The sequence below is a fragment of the Taudactylus pleione genome, unplaced genomic scaffold (assembly GCF_031769625.1).
Source record: "Taudactylus pleione unplaced genomic scaffold, aTauple2 ptg001407l, whole genome shotgun sequence".
Taxonomy (NCBI): Eukaryota; Metazoa; Chordata; class Amphibia; order Anura; family Myobatrachidae; genus Taudactylus; species Taudactylus pleione.
In genome coordinates, this window is record NW_028285807.1 from 87,173 (window position 1) to 108,316 (window position 21,144).

The following is a 21,144-nucleotide window of genomic DNA, read 5'->3' on the forward strand; positions in this document are numbered from 1 at the left end:
CATTTATGTTATCATGTCACGCCTCCAGGATATGTAGCTCTGATTACAGTAATTTATGTTATCATGTCACGCCTCCAGCATATGTAGTTCTGATTACAGTCATTAATGTTATCATGTCACGCCTCCAGCATATGTAGTTCTGATTACAGTCATTTATGTTATCATGTCATGCCTCCAGCACATGTATTTCTGATTACAGTCATTTATGTTATCATGTCATGCCTCCTGCATACGTAGCTCTGATTAGTCATTCATGTTATCATGTCATGCCTCCAGCATATGTAGTTCGGATTACAGTCACTTATGTAATCATGTCACGCCTCCTGCATATGTAGTTCTGATTACAGTCATTTATGTTATCATGTCACGCCTCCAGCATATGTAGTTCTGATTAGTCATTTATGTTATCATGTCATGCCTCCAGCATATGTAGTTCTGATTACAGTCATTTATGTTATCATGTCACGCCTCCAGCATATGTAGTTCTGATTACAGTCATTTATGTTATCATGTCACGCCTCCAGCATATGTAGTTCTGATTACAGTCATTTATGTTATCATGTCACGCCTCCAGCATATGTAGTTCTGATTACAGTAATTTATGTTATCATGTCACGCCTCCAGGATATGTAGCTCTGATTACAGTAATTTATGTTATCATGTCACGCCTCCAGCATATGTAGTTCTGATTACAGTCATTAATGTCATCATGTCACGCCTCCAGCATATGTAGTTCTGATTACAGTCATTTATGTTATCATGTCATGCCTCCAGCACATGTAGTTCTGATTACAGTCATTTATGTCATGTCATGCCTCCAGCTTATGTAGTTCTGATTACAGTCATTTATGTTATCATGTCACACCTCCAGCATATGTAGTTCTGATTATAGTAATTATGTTATCATGTCACGCCTCCAGCATATGTAGCTCTGATTACAGTCATTTATGTTATCATGTCATGCCTCCAGCATATGTAGTACTGATTACAGTCATTTATGTTATCATTTCATGCCTCCAGCATATGTAGTTCTGATTACAGTCATTTATGTTATCGTGTCATGCCTCCAGCATATGTAGCTCTGATTACAGTCATTTATGTTATCATGTCACGCCTCCAGCATATGTAGTTCTGATTATAGTAATTATGTTATCATGTCACGCCTCCAGCATATGTAGCTCTGATTACAGTCATTTATGTTATCATGTCAAGCCTCCAGCATATGTAGCTCTGATTACATTCACTTATGTTATCATGTCATGCCTCCAGCATATGTAGTTCTGATTACAGTCATTTATGTTATCATGTCATGCCTCCAGCATATGTAGTTCTGATTACAGTCATTTATGTTTTCATGTCATGCCTCCAGCATATGTAGAATCGAATAGTCATTTATGTTATCATGTCACGCCTCCAGCATATGTAGTTGCGATTAGTCACTTATGTAATCAAGTCACGCCTCCAGCATATGTAGTTCTGATTATTAATTTATGTTATCATGTCACGCCTCCAGCATATGTAGTTCTGATTACAGTCACTTATGTAATCATGTCACGCCTCCAGCATATGTAGTTCTGATTAGTCATTTATGTTATCATGTCATGCCTCCAGCATATGTAGCTCTGATTAGTCATTCATATTATCATGTCGTGCCTCCAGCATATGTAGTTCTGATTATAGTCATTTATGTTATCTAGTCATGCCTCCAGCATATGTAGTTTTGATTACAGTCATTTATGTTATCGTGTCACGCCTCCAGCATATGTAGCTCTGATTACAGTCATTTATGTTATCATGTCATGCCTCCAGCATATGTAGTTCTGATTACAGTCATTTATATTATCATGTCATGCCTCCAGCATATGTAGTTCTGATTAGTCATTTATGTTATCATGTCATGCCTCCAGCAAATGTAGTTCTGATTACAGTCATTTATGTTATCATGTCATGCCTCCAGCATATGTAGTTCTGATTACAGTCATTTATGTTATCATGTCACCCCTCCAGCATATGCAGTTCTGATTACAATCATTTATGTTATCATGTCATGCCTCCAGCATATGTAGTTCTGATTACAGTCATTTATGTTATCATGTCATGCCTCCAGCATATGTAGTTCTGATTACAATCATTTATGTTATCATGTCACGCCTCCAGCATATGTAGTTCTGATTACAGTCATTTATGTCATGTCACGCCTCCAGCATATGTAGTTCTGATTACAGTCATTTATGTTATCATGTCATGCCTCCAGCATATGTAGTTCTGATTACAGTCATTTATGTTATCATGTCACGCCTCCAGCATATGTAGTTCTGATTATAGTAATTATGTTATCATGTCACGCCTCCAGCATATGTAGCACTGATTACAGTCATTTATGTTATCATGTAATGCCTGCAGCATATGTAGCTCTGATTACAGTCATTTATGTTATCATGTCATGCCTTCAGCATATGTAGCTCTGATTACAGTCATTTATGTTATCATGTCACGCCTCCAGCATATGTAGTTCTGATTACAGTCATTTATGTTATCATGTCACGCCTCCAGCATATGTAGTTCTGATTACAGTCATTTATGTTATCATGTCACACCTCCAGCATATGTAGTTCTGATTACAGTCATTTATGTTATCATGTCACGCCTCCAGCATATGTAGTTCTGATTACAGTCATTTATGTTATCATGTCGTGCCTCCAGCATATGTAGTTCTGATTACAGTCATTTATGTTATCTAGTCATGCCTCCAGCATATGTAGTTTTGATTACAGTCATTTATGTTATCGTGTCACGCCTCCAGCATATGTAGCTCTGATTACAGTCATTTATGTTATCATGTCATGCCTCCAGCATATGTAGTTCTGATTACAGTCATTTATATTATCATGTCATGCCTCCAGCATATGTAGTTCTGATTAGTCATTTATGTTATCATGTCATGCCTCCAGCAAATGTAGTTCTGATTACAGTCATTTATGTTATCATGTCATGCCTCCAGCATATGTAGTTCTGATTACAGTCATTTATGTTATCATGTCACCCCTCCAGCATATGTAGTTCTGATTACAATCATTTATGTTATCATGTCATGCCTCCAGCATATGTAGTTCTGTTTACTGTCATTTATGTTATCATATCATGCCTCCAGCATATGTAGCTCTGATTACAGTAATTATATTATCATGTCATGCCTCCAGCATATGTAGTTCTGATTACAGTCATTTATGTTATCATGTCACGCCTCCAGCATATGTAGTTCTGATTAGTCATTTATGTTATCATGTCATGCCTCCAGCATATGTAGTTCTGATTAGTCATTTATGTTATCATGTCACGCCTCCAGCATATGTAGTTCTGATTACAGTCACTTATGTAATCATGTCACGCCTCCAGCATATGTAGTTCTGATTACAGTCATTTATGTTATCATGTCACACCTCCAGCATATGTAGTTCTGATTAGTCATTTATGTTATCATGTCATGCCTCCAGCATATGTAGTTCTGATTACAGTCATTTATGTTATCATGTCATGCCTCCAGCATATGTAGTTCTGATTATAGTCACTTATGTTATCATGTCACGCCTCCTGCATATGTAGCTCTGATTAGTCATTCATGTTATCATGTCATGCCTCCAGCATATGTAGTTTTGATTAGTCATTTATGTTATCATGTCATGCCTCCAGCATATGTAGTTCTGATTACAGTCATTTATGTTATCATGTCACGCATCCAGCATATGTAGTTCTGATTATAGTAATTATGTTATCATGTCACGCCTCCAGCATATGTAGCTCTGATTTCAGTCATTTATGTTATCATGTCATGCCTCCAGCATATGTAGTTCTGATTACAGTCATTTATGTTATCATGTCATGCCTCCAGCATATGTAGTTCTGATTACAGTCATTTATGTTATCATGTCATGCCTCCAGCATATGTAGTTCTGATTAGTCATTTATGTTATCATGTCATGCCTCCAGCATATGTAGTTCCGATTACAGTCATTTATGTTATCATGTCATGCCTCCAGCATATGTAGTTCTGATTACAGTCATTTATGTAATCATGTCACGCCTCCAGCATATGTAGTTCTGATTACAGTCATTTATGTAATCATGTCACGCCTCCAGCATATGTAGTTCTGATTTCAGTCATTTATGTTATCATATCATGCCTCCAGCATATGTAGTTCTGATTATAGTAATTATGTTATCATGTCACGCCTCCAGCATATGTAGTTCTGATTACAGTCATTTGTTATCATGTCACGCCTCCAGCATATGTAGTTCTGATTACAGTCATTAATGTTATCATGTCACGCCTCCAGCATATGTAGTTCTGATTACAGTCATTTATGTTATCATGTCATGCCTCCAGCACATGTAGTTCTGATTACAGTCATTTATGTTATCATGTCATGCCTCCTGCATATGTAGCTCTGATTAGTCATTCATGTTATCATGTCACGCCTCCAGCATATGTAGTTCTGATTACAGTCACTTATGTAATCATGTCACGCCTCCTGCATATGTAGTTCTGATTACAGTCATTTATGTTATCATGTCACGCCTCCAGCATATGTAGTTCTGATTAGTCATTTATGTTATCATGTCATGCCTCCAGCATATGTAGTTCTGATTACAGTCATTTATGTTATCACGTCACGCCTCCAGCATATGTAGTTCTGATTACAGTCATTTATGTTATCATGTCACGCCTCCAGCATATGTAGTTCTGATTACAGTCATTTATGTTATCATGTCACGCCTCCAGCATATGTAGTTCTGATTACAGTCATTTATGTTATCATGTCACGCCTCCAGGATATGTAGCTCTGATTACAGTAATTTATGTTATCATGTCACGCCTCCAGCATATGTAGTTCTGATTACAGTCATTAATGTTATCATGTCATGCCTCCAGCATATGTAGTTCTGATTACAGTCATTTATGTTATCATGTCATGCCTACAGCACATGTAGTTCTGATTACAGTCATTTATGTTATCATGTCACGCCTCCAGCATATGTAGTTCTGATTATAGTAATTATGTTATCATGTCACGCCTCCAGCATATGTAGTTCTGATTACAGTCATTAATGTTATCATGTCATGCCTCCAGCATATGTAGTTCTGATTACAGTCATTTATGTTATCATGTCATGCCTCCAGCACATGTAGTTCTGATTACAGTCATTTATGTTATCATGTCATGCCTCCTGCATATGTAGCTCTGATTAGTCATTCATGTTATCATGTCACGCCTCCAGCATATGTAGTTCTGATTACAGTCACTTATGTAATCATGTCACGCCTCCTGCATATGTAGTTCTGATTACAGTCATTTATGTTATCATGTCACGCCTCCAGCATATGTAGTTCTGATTAGTCATTTATGTTATCATGTCATGCCACCAGCATATGTAGTTCTGATTACAGTCATTTATGTTATCATGTCACGCCTCCAGCATATGTAGTTCTGATTACAGTCATTTATGTTATCATGTCACGCCTCCAGCATATGTAGTTCTGATTACAGTCATTTATGTTATCATGTCACGCCTCCAGCATATGTAGTTCTGATTACAGTCATTTATGTTATCATGTCACGCCTCCAGGATATGTAGCTCTGATTACAGTAATTTATGTTATCATGTCACGCCTCCAGCATATGTAGTTCTGATTACAGTCATTAATGTTATCATGTCATGCCTCCAGCATATGTAGTTCTGATTACAGTCATTTATGTTATCATGTCATGCCTACAGCACATGTAGTTCTGATTACAGTCATTTATGTTATCATGTCATGCCTCCTGCATATGTAGCTCTGATTAGTCATTCATGTTATCATGTCACGCCTCCAGCATATGTAGTTCTGATTACAGTCACTTATGTAATCATGTCACGCCTCCTGCATATGTAGTTCTGATTACAGTCATTTATGTTATCATGTCATGCCTCCAGCATATGTAGTTCTGATTAGTCATTTATGTTATCATGTCATGCCTCCAGCATATGTAGTTCTGATTACAGTCATTTATGTTATCATGTCACGCCTCCAGCATATGTAGTTCTGATTACAGTCATTTATGTTATCATGTCACGCCTCCAGCATATGTAGTTCTGATTACAGTCATTTATGTTATCATGTCACGCCTCCAGCATATGTAGTTCTGATTACAGTAATTTACGTTATCATGTCACGCCTCCAGGATATGTAGCTCTGATTACAGTAATTTATGTTATCATGTCACGCCTCCAGCATATGTAGTTCTGATTACAGTCATTAATGTTATCATGTCACGCCTCCAGCATATGTAGTTCTGATTACAGTCATTTATGTTATCATGTCATGCCTCCAGCACATGTAGTTCTGATTACAGTCATTTATGTTATCATGTCATGCCTCCTGCATATGTAGCTTTGATTAGTCATTCATGTTATCATGTCATGCCTCCAGCATATGTAGTTCTGATTAGTCATTTATGTTATCATGTCACGCCTCCAGCATATGTAGTTCTGATTATAGTAATTATGTTATCATGTCACGCCTCCAGCATATGTAGCTCTGATTACAGTCATTTATGTTATCATGTCACGCCTCCAGCATATGTAGTACTGATTACAGTCATTTAAGTTATCATGTCATGCCTCCAGCATATGTAGTTCTGATTACAGTCATTTATGTTATCGTGTCACGCCTCCAGCATATGTAGCTCTGATTACAGTCATTTATGTTATCATGTCATGCCTCCAGCATATGTAGTTCTGATTATAGTAATTATGTTATCATGTCACCCCTCCAGCATATGTAGCTCTGATTACAGTCATTTATGTTATCATGTCATGCCTCCAGCATATGTAGCTCTGATTACAGTCACTTATGTTATCATGTCATGCCTCCAGCATATGTAGTTCTGATTACAGTCATTTATGTTATCATGTCATGCCTCCAGCATATGTAGTTCTGATTAATCATTTATGTTATCATGTCATGCCTCCAGCATATGTAGTTCTGATTACAGTCATTTATGTTTTGTCACGCCTCCATCATATGTAGGTCCGATTAGTCACTTATGTTATCATGTCACGCCTCCAGCATATGTAGTTCCGATTAGTCACTTATGTAATCAAGTCACGCCTCCAGCATATGTAGTTCTGATTATTCATTTATGTTATCATGTCACGCCTCCAGCATATGTAGTTCTGAATACAGTCACTTATGTAATCATGTCACACCTCCAGCATATGTAGTTCTGATTAGTCATTTATGTTATCATGTCATGCCTCCAGCATATGTAGCTCTGATTAGTCATTCATGTTATCATGTCATGCCTCCAGCATATGTAATTCTGATTAGTCATTTATGTTATCATGTCACGCCTCCAGCATATGTAGTTCTGATTACAGTCATTTATGTAATCATGTCACCCCTCCAGGATATGTAGTTCTGATTATAGTAATTATGTTATCATGTCACGCCTCCAGCATATGTAGTTCTGATTACAGTCATTTATGTTATCATGTCATGCCTCCAGCATATGTAGTTCTGATTACAGTCATTTATGTTATCATGTCATTCCTCCAGCATATGTAGTTCTGATTACAGTCATTTATGTTGTCATGTCACGCCTCCAGCATATGTAGTTCTGATTACAGTCATTTATGTTATCATGTCACGCCTCCAGCATATGTAGTTCTGATTACAGTCATTTATGTTATCATGTCATGCCTCCTGCATATATAGTTCTGATTACAGTCATTTATGTTATCATGTCATGCCTCCAGCATATGCAGTTCTGATTACAGTCATTTATGTTATCATGTCATGCCTCCAGCATATGTAGTTCTGATTACAGTCATTTATGTTATCATGTCATGCCTCCAGCATATGTAGTTCTGATTACAGTCATTTAAGTTATCATGTCATGCCTCCAGCATATGTAGTTCTGATTACAGTCATTTATGTTATCATGTCACCCCTCCAGCATATGTAGTTCTGATTACAGTCATTTATGTTATCATGTCATGCCTCCAGCATATGTAGTTCTGATTACAGTCATTTATGTTATCATGTCATGCCTCCAGCATATGTAGTTCTGATTAGTCATTTATGTTATCATGTCACGCCTCCAGCATATGTAGTTCTGATTAGTCATTTATGTTATCATGTCATGCCTCCAGCATATGTAGTTCTGATTACAGTCACTTATGTAATCATGTCACGCCTCCTGCATATGTAGTTCTGATTACAGTCATTTATGTTATCATGTCACGCCTCCAGCATATGTAGTTCTGATTAGTCATTTATGTTATCATGTCATGCCTCCAGCATATGTAGTTCTGATTACAGTCATTTATGTTATCATGTCATGCCTCCAGCATATGTAGTTCTGATTACAGTCATTTATGTTATCATGTCACGCCTCCAGCATATGTAGTTCTGATTACAGTCATTTATGTTATCATGTCACGCCTCCAGCATATGTAGTTCTGATTACAGTCATTTATGTTATCATGTCACGCCTCCAGGATATGTAGCTCTGATTACAGTAATTTATGTTATCATGTCACGCCTCCAGCATATGTAGTTCTGATTACAGTCATTAATGTTATCATGTCACGCCTCCAGCATATGTAGTTCTGATTACAGTCATTTATGTTATCATGTCATGCCTCCAGCACATGTATTTCTGATTACAGTCATTTATGTTATCATGTCATGCCTCCTGCATACGTAGCTCTGATTAGTCATTCATGTTATCATGTCATGCCTCCAGCATATGTAGTTCGGATTACAGTCACTTATGTAATCATGTCACGCCTCCTGCATATGTAGTTCTGATTACAGTCATTTATGTTATCATGTCACGCCTCCAGCATATGTAGTTCTGATTAGTCATTTATGTTATCATGTCATGCCTCCAGCATATGTAGTTCTGATTACAGTCATTTATGTTATCATGTCACGCCTCCAGCATATGTAGTTCTGATTACAGTCATTTATGTTATCATGTCACGCCTCCAGCATATGTAGTTCTGATTACAGTCATTTATGTTATCATGTCACGCCTCCAGCATATGTAGTTCTGATTACAGTAATTTATGTTATCATGTCACGCCTCCAGGATATGTAGCTCTGATTACAGTAATTTATGTTATCATGTCACGCCTCCAGCATATGTAGTTCTGATTACAGTCATTAATGTCATCATGTCACGCCTCCAGCATATGTAGTTCTGATTACAGTCATTTATGTTATCATGTCATGCCTCCAGCACATGTAGTTCTGATTACAGTCATTTATGTTATCATGTCATGCCTCCTGCATATGTAGCTCTGATTAGTCATTCATGTTATCATGTCATGCCTCCAGCATATGTAGTTCTGATTAGTCATTTATGTTATCATGTCATGCCTCCAGCATATGTAGTTCTGATTACAATCATTTATGTTATCATGTCACGCCTCCAGCAAACGTAGTTCTGATTACAGTCATTTATGTTATCATGTCACGCCTCCAGCAAATGTAGTTCTGATTATAGTGATTATGTTATCATGTCACGCCTCCAGCATATGTAGCTCTGATTACAGTCATTTATGTTATCATGTCACGCCTCCAGCATATGTAGTACTGATTACAGTCATTTATGTTATCATGTCATGCCTCCAGCATATGTAGTTCTGATTACAGTCATTTATGTTGTCGTGTCACGCCTCCAGCATATGTAGCTCTGATTACAGTCATTTATGTTATCATGTCACGCCTCCAGCATATGTAGTTCTGATTATAGTAATTATGTTATCTTGTCACGCCTCCAGCAAATGTAGCTCTGATTACAGTCACTTATGTTATCATGTCATGCCTCCAGCATATGTAGTTCTGATTACAGTCATTTATGTTATCATGTCATGCCTCCAGCATATGTAGTTCTGATTAGTCATTTATGTTATCATGTCATGCCTCCAGCATATGTAGTTCTGATTACAGTCATTTATGTTTTGTCACGCCTCCATCATATGTAGTTCCGATTAGTCACTTATGTTATCATGTCACGCCTCCAGCATATGTAGTTGCGATTAGTCACTTATGTAATCAAGTCACGCCTCCAGCATATGTAGTTCTGATTATTAATTTATGTTATCATGTCACGCCTCCAGCATATGTAGTTCTGATTACAGTCACTTATGTAATCATGTCACGCCTCCAGCATATGTAGTTCTGATTAGTCATTTATGTTATCATGTCATGCCTCCAGCATATGTAGCTCTGATTAGTCATTCATATTATCATGTCATGCCTCCAGCATATGTAATTCTAATTAGTCATTTAGGTTATCATGTCACGCCTCCAGCATATGTAGTTCTGATTACAGTCATTTATGTCATGTCACGCCTCCAGCATATGTAGTTCTGATTACAGTCATTTATGTTATCATGTCATGCCTCCAGCATATGTAGTTCTGATTACAGTCATTTATGTTATCATGTCACGCCTCCAGCATATGTAGTTCTGATTATAGTAATTATGTTATCATGTCACGCCTCCAGCATATGTAGCACTGATTACAGTCATTTATGTTATCATGTAATGCCTGCAGCATATGTAGCTCTGATTACAGTCATTTATGTTATCATGTCATGCCTTCAGCATATGTAGCTCTGATTACAGTCATTTATGTTATCATGTCACGCCTCCAGCATATGTAGTTCTGATTACAGTCATTTATGTTATCATGTCACGCCTCCAGCATATGTAGTTCTGATTACAGTCATTTATGTTATCATGTCGTGCCTCCAGCATATGTAGTTCTGATTACAGTCATTTATATTATCATGTCACGCCTCCAGCATATGTAGTTCTGATTACAGTCATTTATGTTATCATGTCACACCTCCAGCATATGTAGTTCTGATTACAGTCATTTATGTTATCATGTCACGCCTCCAGCATATGTAGTTCTGATTACAGTCATTTATGTTATCATGTCGTGCCTCCAGCATATGTAGTTCTGATTACAGTCATTTATGTTATCTAGTCATGCCTCCAGCATATGTAGTTTTGATTACAGTCATTTATGTTATCGTGTCACGCCTTCAGCATATGTAGCTCTGATTACAGTCATTTATGTTATCATGTCATGCCTCCAGCATATGTAGTTCTGATTACAGTCATTTATATTATCATGTCATGCCTCCAGCATATGTAGTTCTGATTAGTCATTTATGTTATCATGTCATGCCTCCAGCAAATGTAGTTCTGATTACAGTCATTTATGTTATCATGTCATGCCTCCAGCATATGTAGTTCTGATTACAGTCATTTAAGTTATCATGTCACCCCTCCAGCATATGTAGTTCTGATTACAATCATTTATATTATCATGTCATGCCTCCAGCATATGTAGTTCTGATTACAGTCATTTATGTTATCTTGTCATGCCTCCAGCATTTGTAGTTCTGATTACAGTCATTTATGTTATCATGTCATGCCTCCAGCATATGTAGTTCTGATTACAATCATTTATGTTATCATGTCACCCCTCCAGCATATGTAGTTCTGATTAGTCATTTATGTTATCATGTCACGCCTCCAGCATATGTAGTTCTGTTTACTGTCATTTATGTTATCATATCATGCCTCCAGCATATGTAGCTCTGATTACAGTAATTATATTATCATGTCATGCCTCCAGCATATGTAATTCTGATTACAGTCATTTATGTTATCATGTCACGCCTCCAGCATATGTAGTTCTGATTAGTCATTTATGTTATCATGTCATGCCTCCAGCATATGTAGTTCTGATTAGTCATTTATGTTATCATGTCACGCCTCCAGCATATGTAGTTCTGATTACAGTCACTTATGTAATCATGTCACGCCTCCAGCATATGTAGTTCTGATTACAGTCATTTATGTTATCATGTCACACCTCCAGCATATGTAGTTCTGATTAGTCATTTATGTTATCATGTCATGCCTCCAGCATATGTAGTTCTGATTACAGTCATTTATGTTATCATGTCATGCCTCCAGCATATGTAGTTCTGATTATAGTCACTTATGTTATCATGTCACGCCTCCTGCATATGTAGCTCTGATTAGTCATTCATGTTATCATGTCATGCCTCCAGCATATGTAGTTTTGATTAGTCATTTATGTTATCATGTCATGCCTCCAGCATATGTAGTTCTGATTACAGTCATTTATGTTATCATGTCACGCATCCAGCATATGTAGTTCTGATTATAGTAATTATGTTATTATGTCACGCCTTAAGCATATGTAGCTCTGATTTCAGTCATTTATGTTATCATGTCATGCCTCCAGCATATGTAGTTCTGATTACAGTCATTTATGTTATCATGTCATGCCTCCAGCATATGTAGTTCTGATTACAGTCATTTATGTTATCATGTCATGCCTCCAGCATATGTAGTTCTGATTAGTCATTTATGTTATCATGTCATGCCTCCAGCATATGTAGTTCCGATTACAGTCATTTATGTTATCATATCACGCCTCCAGCATATGTAGTTCTGATTATAGTAATTATGTTATCATGTCACGCCTCCAGCATATGTAGTTCTGATTACAGTCATTTGTTATCATGTCATGCCTCCAGCATATGTAGTTCTGATTAGTCATTTATGTTATCATGTCACGCCTCCAGCATATGTAGTTCTGATTATAGTAATTATGTTATCATGTCACGCCTCCAGCATATGTAGTTCTGATTACAGTCATTTGTTATCATGTCATGCCTCCAGCATATGTAGTTCTGATTACAGTCATTTATGTTATCATGTCACGCCTCCAGCATATGTAGTTCTGATTACAGTCATTTATGTTATCATGTCATGCCTCCAGCATATCTAGTTCTGATTACAGTCATTTATGTTATCATGTCACGCCTCCAGCATATGTAATTCTGATTACAGTCATTTATGTAATCATGTCACGCCTCCAGCATATGAAGTCCTGATTACAGTCATATATGTTATCATGTCACGCCTCCAGCATATGTAGTTCTGATTATAGTAATTATGTTATCATGTCACGCCTCCAGCATATGTAGTTCTGATTACAGTCATTTGTTATCATGTCACGCCTCCAGCATATGTAGTTCTGATTAGTCATTTATGTTATCATGTCATGCCTCCAGCATATGTAGCTCTGATTACAGTCACTTATGTTATCATGTCATGCCTCCAGCATATGTAGTTCTGATTACAGTCATTTATGTTATCATGTCATGCCTCCAGCATATGTAGTTCTGATTAGTCATTTATGTTATCATGTCATGCCTCCAGCATATGTAGTTCCGATTACAGTCATTTAAGTTATCATGTCATGCCTCCAGCATATGTAGTTCTGATTACAGTCATTTATGTTATCATGTCACGCCTCCAGCATATGTAGTTCTGATTATAGTAATTAATTATGTTAAGATGTCATGCCTCCAGCATATGTAGTTCTGATTACAGTCATTTATGTTATCATGTCATGCCTCCAGCATATGTAGTTCTGATTACAGTCATTTATGTTATCATGTCATGCCTCCAGCATATGTAGTTCTGATTAGTCATTTATGTTATCATGTCATGCCTCCAGCATATGTATTTCCGATTACAGTCATTTATGTTATCATATCACGCCTCCAGCATATGTAGTTCTGATTATAGTAATTATGTTATCATGTCACGCCTCCAGCATATGTAGTTCTGATTACAGTCATTTGTTATCATGTCATGCCTCCAGCATATGTAGTTCTGATTAGTCATTTATGTTATCATGTCACGCCTCCAGCATATGTAGTTCTGATTATAGTAATTATGTTATCATGTCACGCCTCCAGCATATGTAGTTCTGATTACAGTCATTTGTTATCATGTCATGCCTCCAGCATATGTAGTTCTGATTACAGTCATTTATGTTATCATGTCACGCCTCCAGCATATGTAGTTCTGATTACAGTCATTTATGTTATCATGTCATGCCTCCAGCATATCTAGTTCTGATTACAGTCATTTATGTTATCATGTCACGCCTCCAGCATATGTAATTCTGATTACAGTCATTTATGTAATCATGTCACGCCTCCAGCATATGAAGTCCTGATTACAGTCATATATGTTATCATGTCACGCCTCCAGCATATGTAGTTCTGATTATAGTAATTATGTTATCATGTCACGCCTCCAGCATATGTAGTTCTGATTACAGTCATTTGTTATCATGTCACGCCTCCAGCATATGTAGTTCTGATTAGTCATTTATGTTATCATGTCATGCCTCCAGCATATGTAGCTCTGATTACAGTCACTTATGTTATCATGTCATGCCTCCAGCATATGTAGTTCTGATTACAGTCATTTATGTTATCATGTCATGCCTCCAGCATATGTAGTTCTGATTAGTCATTTATGTTATCATGTCATGCCTCCAGCATATGTAGTTCCGATTACAGTCATTTAAGTTATCATGTCATGCCTCCAGCATATGTAGTTCTGATTACAGTCATTTATGTTATCATGTCACGCCTCCAGCATATGTAGTTCTGATTATAGTAATTAATTATGTTAAGATGTCATGCCTCCAGCATATGTAGTTCTGATTACAGTCATTTATGTTATCATGTCATGCCTCCAGCATATGTAGTTCTGATTACAGTCATTTATGTTATCATGTCATGCCTAAAGCATATGTAGTTCTGATTAGTCATTTGTGTTATCATGTCATGCCTCCAGCATATGTAGTTCCGATTACAGTCATTTATGTTATCCTGTCATGCCTCCAGCATATGTAGTTCTGATTACAGTCATTTATGTAATCATGTCACGCCTCCAGCATATGTAGTTCTGATTACAGTCATTTATGTAATCATGTCACGCCTCCAGCATATGTAGTTCTGATTTCAGTCATTTATGTTATCATATCACGCCTCCAGCATATGTAGTTCTGATTATAGTAATTATGTTATCATGTCACGCCTCCAGCATATGGAGTTCTGATTACAGTCATTTGTTATCATGTCATGCCTCCAGCATATGTAGTTCTGATTACAGTCATTTATGTTATCATGTCACGCCTCCAGCATATGTAGTTCTGATTACAGTCATTTATGTTATCATGTCATGCCTCCAGCATATGTAATTCTGATTACAGTCATTTATGTTATCATGTCATGCCTTCAGCATATGTAGTTCTGATTACAGTCATTTATGTTATCATGTCATGCCTCCAGCATATGTAGTTCTGATTACAGTCATTTATGTTATCATGTCACGCCTCCAGCATATGTAGTTCTGATTACAGTCATTTATGTTATCATGTCATGCCTCCAGCATATGTAGTTCTGATTACAGTCATTTATGTTATCATGTCACGCCTCCAGCATATGTAGTTCTGATTATAGTAATTATGTTATCATGTCATGCCTCCAGCATATGTAGTTCCGAATAGTCATTTATGTTATCATGTCATGCCTCCAGCATATGTAGTTCTGATTACAGTCATTTATGTTATCATGTCATGCCTCCAGCATATGTAGCTCTGATTACAGTAATTATGTTATCATGTCACGCCTCCAGCATATGTAGTTCTGATTACAGTCATTTATGTTATCATGTCACGCCTCCAGCATATGTAGCTCTGATTACAGTCATTTATGTTATCATGTCATGCCTCCAGCATATGTAGTTCTGATTACAGTCATTTATGTTATCATGTCACGCCTCCAGCATATGTAGTTCTGATTATAGTAATTATGTTATCATGTCATGCCTCCAGCATATGTAGTTCTGATTACAGTCATTTATGTTATCATGTCACGCCTCCAGCATATGTAGTTCTGATTACAGTCATTTATGTTATCATGTTATGCCTCCAGCATATGTAGTTCTGATTACAGTCATTTATGTTATCATGTCACGCCACCAGCATATGTAGTTCTGATTACCGTCATTTATGTAATCATGTCATGCCTCCAGCATATGTAGTCCTGATTACAGTCATTTATGTTATCATGTCACACCTCCAGCATATGTAGTTCTGATTACAGTCATTTATGTTATCATGTCATGCCTCCAGCATATGTAGTTCTGATTACAGTCATTTATGTTATCATGTCACGCCTCCAGCATATGTAGTTCTGATTACAGTCATTTATGTTATCATGTCATGCCTCCAGCATATGTAATTCTGATTACAGTCATTTATGTTATCATGTCATGCCTTCAGCATATGTAGTTCTGATTACAGTCATTTATGTTATCATGTCATGCCTCCAGCATATGTAGTTCTGATTACAGTCATTTATGTTATCATGTCACGCCTCCAGCATATGTAGTTCTGATTACAGTCATTTATGTTATCATGTCACGCCTCCAGCATATGTAGTTCTGATTATAGTAATTATGTTATCATGTCACGCCTCCAGCATATGTAGTTCCGAATAGTCATTTATGTTATCATGTCATGCCTCCAGCATATGTAGTTCTGATTACAGTCATTTATGTTATCATGTCATGCCTCCAGCATATGTAGCTCTGATTACAGTAATTATGTTATCATGTCACGCCTCCAGCATATGTAGTTCTGATTACAGTCATTTATGTTATCATGTCACGCCTCCAGCATATGTAGCTCTGATTACAGTCATTTATGTTATCATGTCATGCCTCCAGCATATGTAGTTCTGATTACAGTCATTTATGTTATCATGTCTCCCCTCCAGCATATGTAGCTCTGATTACAGTCATTTATGTTATCATGTCATGCCTCCAGCATATGTAGCTCTGATTACAGTAATTATGTTATCATGTCACGCCTCCAGCATATGTAGTTCTGATTACAGTCATTTATGTTATCATGTCACGCCTCCAGCATATGTAGCTCTGATTACAGTCATTTATGTTATCATGTCATGCCTCCAGCATATGTAGTTCTGATTACAGTCATTTATGTTATCATGTCATGCCTCCAGCATATGTAGTTCTGATTACAGTCATTTTTGTTATCATGTCACGCCTCCAGCATATGTAGTTCTGATTACAGTCATTTATGTCATGTCACGCCTCCAGCATATGTAGTTCTGATTACCGTCATTTATGTTATCATGTCATGCCTCCAGCATATGTAGTTCTGATTACAGTCATTTATGTTATCATGTCATGCCTCCAGCATATGTAGTTCTGATTACAGTCATTTATGTTACCATGTCACGCCTCCAGCATATGTAGATCTGATAACATAAATGACTGTTATCAGCCCCATCTAGTGGTCAGCACAGAAGTAGTGTAATTGTGAACCTCACAGGCCACCTTAGCTAAATGACTAAATAAATTGGGAAGAGGGGATATCACCGCACAGGTATAAAATCACCTTGTCAGAAATAGCAAAAACAGGAGGAGGCTAAACCCACTACCATCCCACATATTTACACTATATGAGTTTTTATTTTATAGGTTAGTGGTGGACGGTGCCTCTCAGAGTAATAACAATCTAGAAAGAAAACAGAAGGAGGTCTAGGAGACCACCAAAGACTCATAATGAGAGCACTCTATAGCAAAGTCAGTTAAGTATATAAACATAATCTTTATTACCAAATACAATGCAATTAAAATAGACTAACAAATATACACAAAGGGGGGGTATGGTTGAGTTCAGAAATATGAAGGTAAAAGGACCATATAGAATATGCCCCTAAGTGCCTATAAAGCAGCAAAATATTACAAACAGTACCTTAAAAAAAACACAATTGTTAAATACAATACAAAATAAAATACACCCAGAATCCAGAAAATAAAGGTCAATTTAATCTCAAGCTCATTAATTAGAAGTAATCAAGATAAATACATCAGTATGAATTCCACTCCTAATTGATTGTGAGATTAGAGTCAGGGGTATGGAGAGCTGTTGTACAGGAGGTTCTTCTGCTTCCTATGTGGCTAAAGGACCTCTGTGACGTATCCACCACATGACCGCTGCAGGAGGCTGGACCGCTCCTGCGTTACCATCCACTAGGGCATAGAGGGGGAATAAATAATTGTGGCGTGCATAGCGAGACCGCAAGGGGACACTTTTGGTCCCCCGTTAACATCCCCGCACCTCCCCCTTTCAGGCCGGGTCATGTGGGTGTGACGTCATAGGTCCATCAGCACTCATTGCAGTATCTCATCTGTGTATGATCGCATTGCAGTATCTCATCTGTGTATGATTGTATGATCGCATTGCAGTATCTCATCTGTGTATGATCGCATTGCAGTATCTCATCTGTGTATGATTGTATGATCGCATTGCAGTATCTCATCTGTGTATGATTGTATGATCGCATTGCAGTATCTCATCTGTGTATGATTACATTACAGTATCTCATCTGTGTATGATTGCATTACAGTATCTCATCTGTGTATGATTGCATTGCAGTATCTCATCTGTGTATGATTGTATGATCGCATTGCAGTATCTCATCTGTGTATGATAGCATTTCAGTATCTCATCTGTGTATGATTACATTACAGTATCTAATCTGTGTATGATCGCATTGCAGTATCTCATCTGTGTATGATCACATTACAGTATCTCATCTGTGTATGATCGCATTGCAGTATCCCATCTGTGTATGATTGCATTGCAGTATCTCATCTGTGTATGATTGCATTACAGTATCTCATCTGTGTATGATTGCATTGCAGTATCTCATCTGTGTATGATTGCATTGCAGTATCTCATCTGTGTATGATCACATTGCAGTATCTCATCTCTGTATGATTGCATTGCAGTATCTCATCTGTGTATGATTGCATTGCAGTATCTCATCTGTGTATGATCGCATTGCAGTATCTCATCTGTGTATGATCGCATTACAGTATTTCATCTGTGTATGATTGCATTGCAGTATCTCATCTGTGTATGATTGCATTGCAGTATCTCATCTGTGTATGATCACATTGCAGTATCTCATCTGTGTATGATCACATTGCAGTATCTCATCTGTGTATGATCACATTGCAGTATCTCATCTGTGTATGATCGCATTGCAGTATCTCATCTGTGTATGATCGCATTGCAGTATCTCATCTGTGTATGATCACATTGCAGTATCTCATCTGTGTATGATCACATTGCAGTATCTCATCTGTGTATGATCGCATTGCAGTATCTCATCTGTGTATGATCGCATTACAGTATCTCATCTGTGTATGATCGCATTGCAGTATCTCATCTGTGTATGATCACATTACAGTATCTCATCTGTGTATGATTGCAGTATCTCATCTGTGTATGATCGCATTGCAGTATCTCATCTGTGTATGATCGCATTGCAGTATCTCATCTGTGTATGATTGCATTACAGTATCTCATCTGTGTATGATTGCATTGCAGTATCTCATCTGTGTATGATTGCATTGCAGTATCTCATCTGTGTATGATCGCATTGCAGTATTTCATCTGTGTATGATTGCATTGCAGTATCTCATCTGTGTATGATCGCATTGCAGTATCTCATCTGTGTATGATTGCATTGCAGTATCTCATCTGTGTATGATTGCAGTATCTCATCTGTGTATGATCGCATTGCAGTATCTCATCTGTGTATGATTGCATTGCAGTATCTCATCTGTGTATGATTGCATTGCAGTATCTCATCTGTGTATGATTGCAGTATCTCATCTGTGTATGATTGCATTGCAGTATCTCATCTGTGTATGATCACATTACAGTATCTCATCTGTGTATGATTGCATTACAGTATCTCATCTGTGTATGATCGCATTGCAGTTTCTCATCTGTGTATGATCGCATTGCAGTATCTCATCTGTGTATGATCGCATTACAGTATCTCATCTGTGTATGATTGCATTGCAGTATCTCATCTGTGTATGATTGCATTGCAGTATCTTATCTGTGTATTATCGCATTGCAGTATCCCATCTGTGTATGATTGCATTACAGTATCTCATCTGTGTATGATTGCATTGCAGTATCTCATCTGTGTATGATTGCATTACAGTATCTCATCTGTGTATGATCGCATTGCAGTATCTCATCTGTGTATGATCACATTACAGTATCTCATCTGTGTATGATTGCATTACAGTATCTCATCTGTGTATGATCACATTACAGTATCTCATCTGTGTATGATCGCATTGCAGTATCTCATCTGTGTATGATTGTATTACAGTATCTCATCTGTGTATGATCACATTACAGTATCTCATCTGTGTATGATCACATTACAGTATCTCATCTGTGTATGATTGCATTGCAGTATCTCATCTGTGTATGATTGCATTGCAGTATCTCATCTGTGTATGATTGCAGTATCCCATCTGTGCATGATTGCATTACAGTATCTCATCTGTGTATGATCGCATTGCAGTATCTCATCTGTGTATGATTGCATTGCAGTATCTCATCTGTGTATGATTGCATTGCAGTATCTCATCTGTGTATGATTGCATTACAGTATCTCATCTGTGTATGATCGCATTGCAGTATCTCATCTGTGTATGATCACATTACAGTATCTCATCTGTGTATGATCGCATTGCAGTATCTCATCTGTGTATGATTGTATGATCGCATTGCAGTATCTCATCTGTGTATTATCGCATTGCAGTATCTCATCTGTGTATGATCGCATTGCAGTGTCTCATCTGTGTATGATCGCATTGCAGTATCTCATCTGTGTATGATTGTATGATCGCATTGCAGTATCTCATCTGTGTATTATCGCATTGCAGTATCTCATCTGTGTATGATCGAATTGCAGTATCTCATCTGTGTATGATTGTATGATCGCATTGCAGTATCTCATCTGTGTATTATCGCATTGCAGTATCTCATCTGTGTATGATCGCATTGCAGTGTCTCATCTGTGTATGATCGCATTGCAGTATCTCATCTGTGTATGATCGCATTGCAGTATCTCATCTGTGTATGATTGTATGATCGCATTGCAGTATCTCATCTGTGTATTATCGCATTGCAGTATCTCATCTGTGTATGATCGCATTGCAGTGTCTCATCTGTGTATGATCGCATTGCAGTGTCTCATCTGTGCATGATTGCATTACAGTATCTCATCTGTGTATGATCGCATTGCAGTATCTCATCTGTG

At 37.4% G+C, this 21,144-nt stretch overlaps 1 protein-coding gene across 1 annotated transcript in view; it reads right to left on the bottom strand.

The window, feature by feature from the left end:
• LOC148442736 (inositol 1,4,5-triphosphate receptor associated 1-like) overlaps positions 1–21,144 on the bottom strand; it is a gene marked incomplete at its 3' end in the record, with an annotated part of 142,841 nt that overhangs the window by 71,696 nt on the left and 50,001 nt on the right. The window lies entirely within an intron of this gene.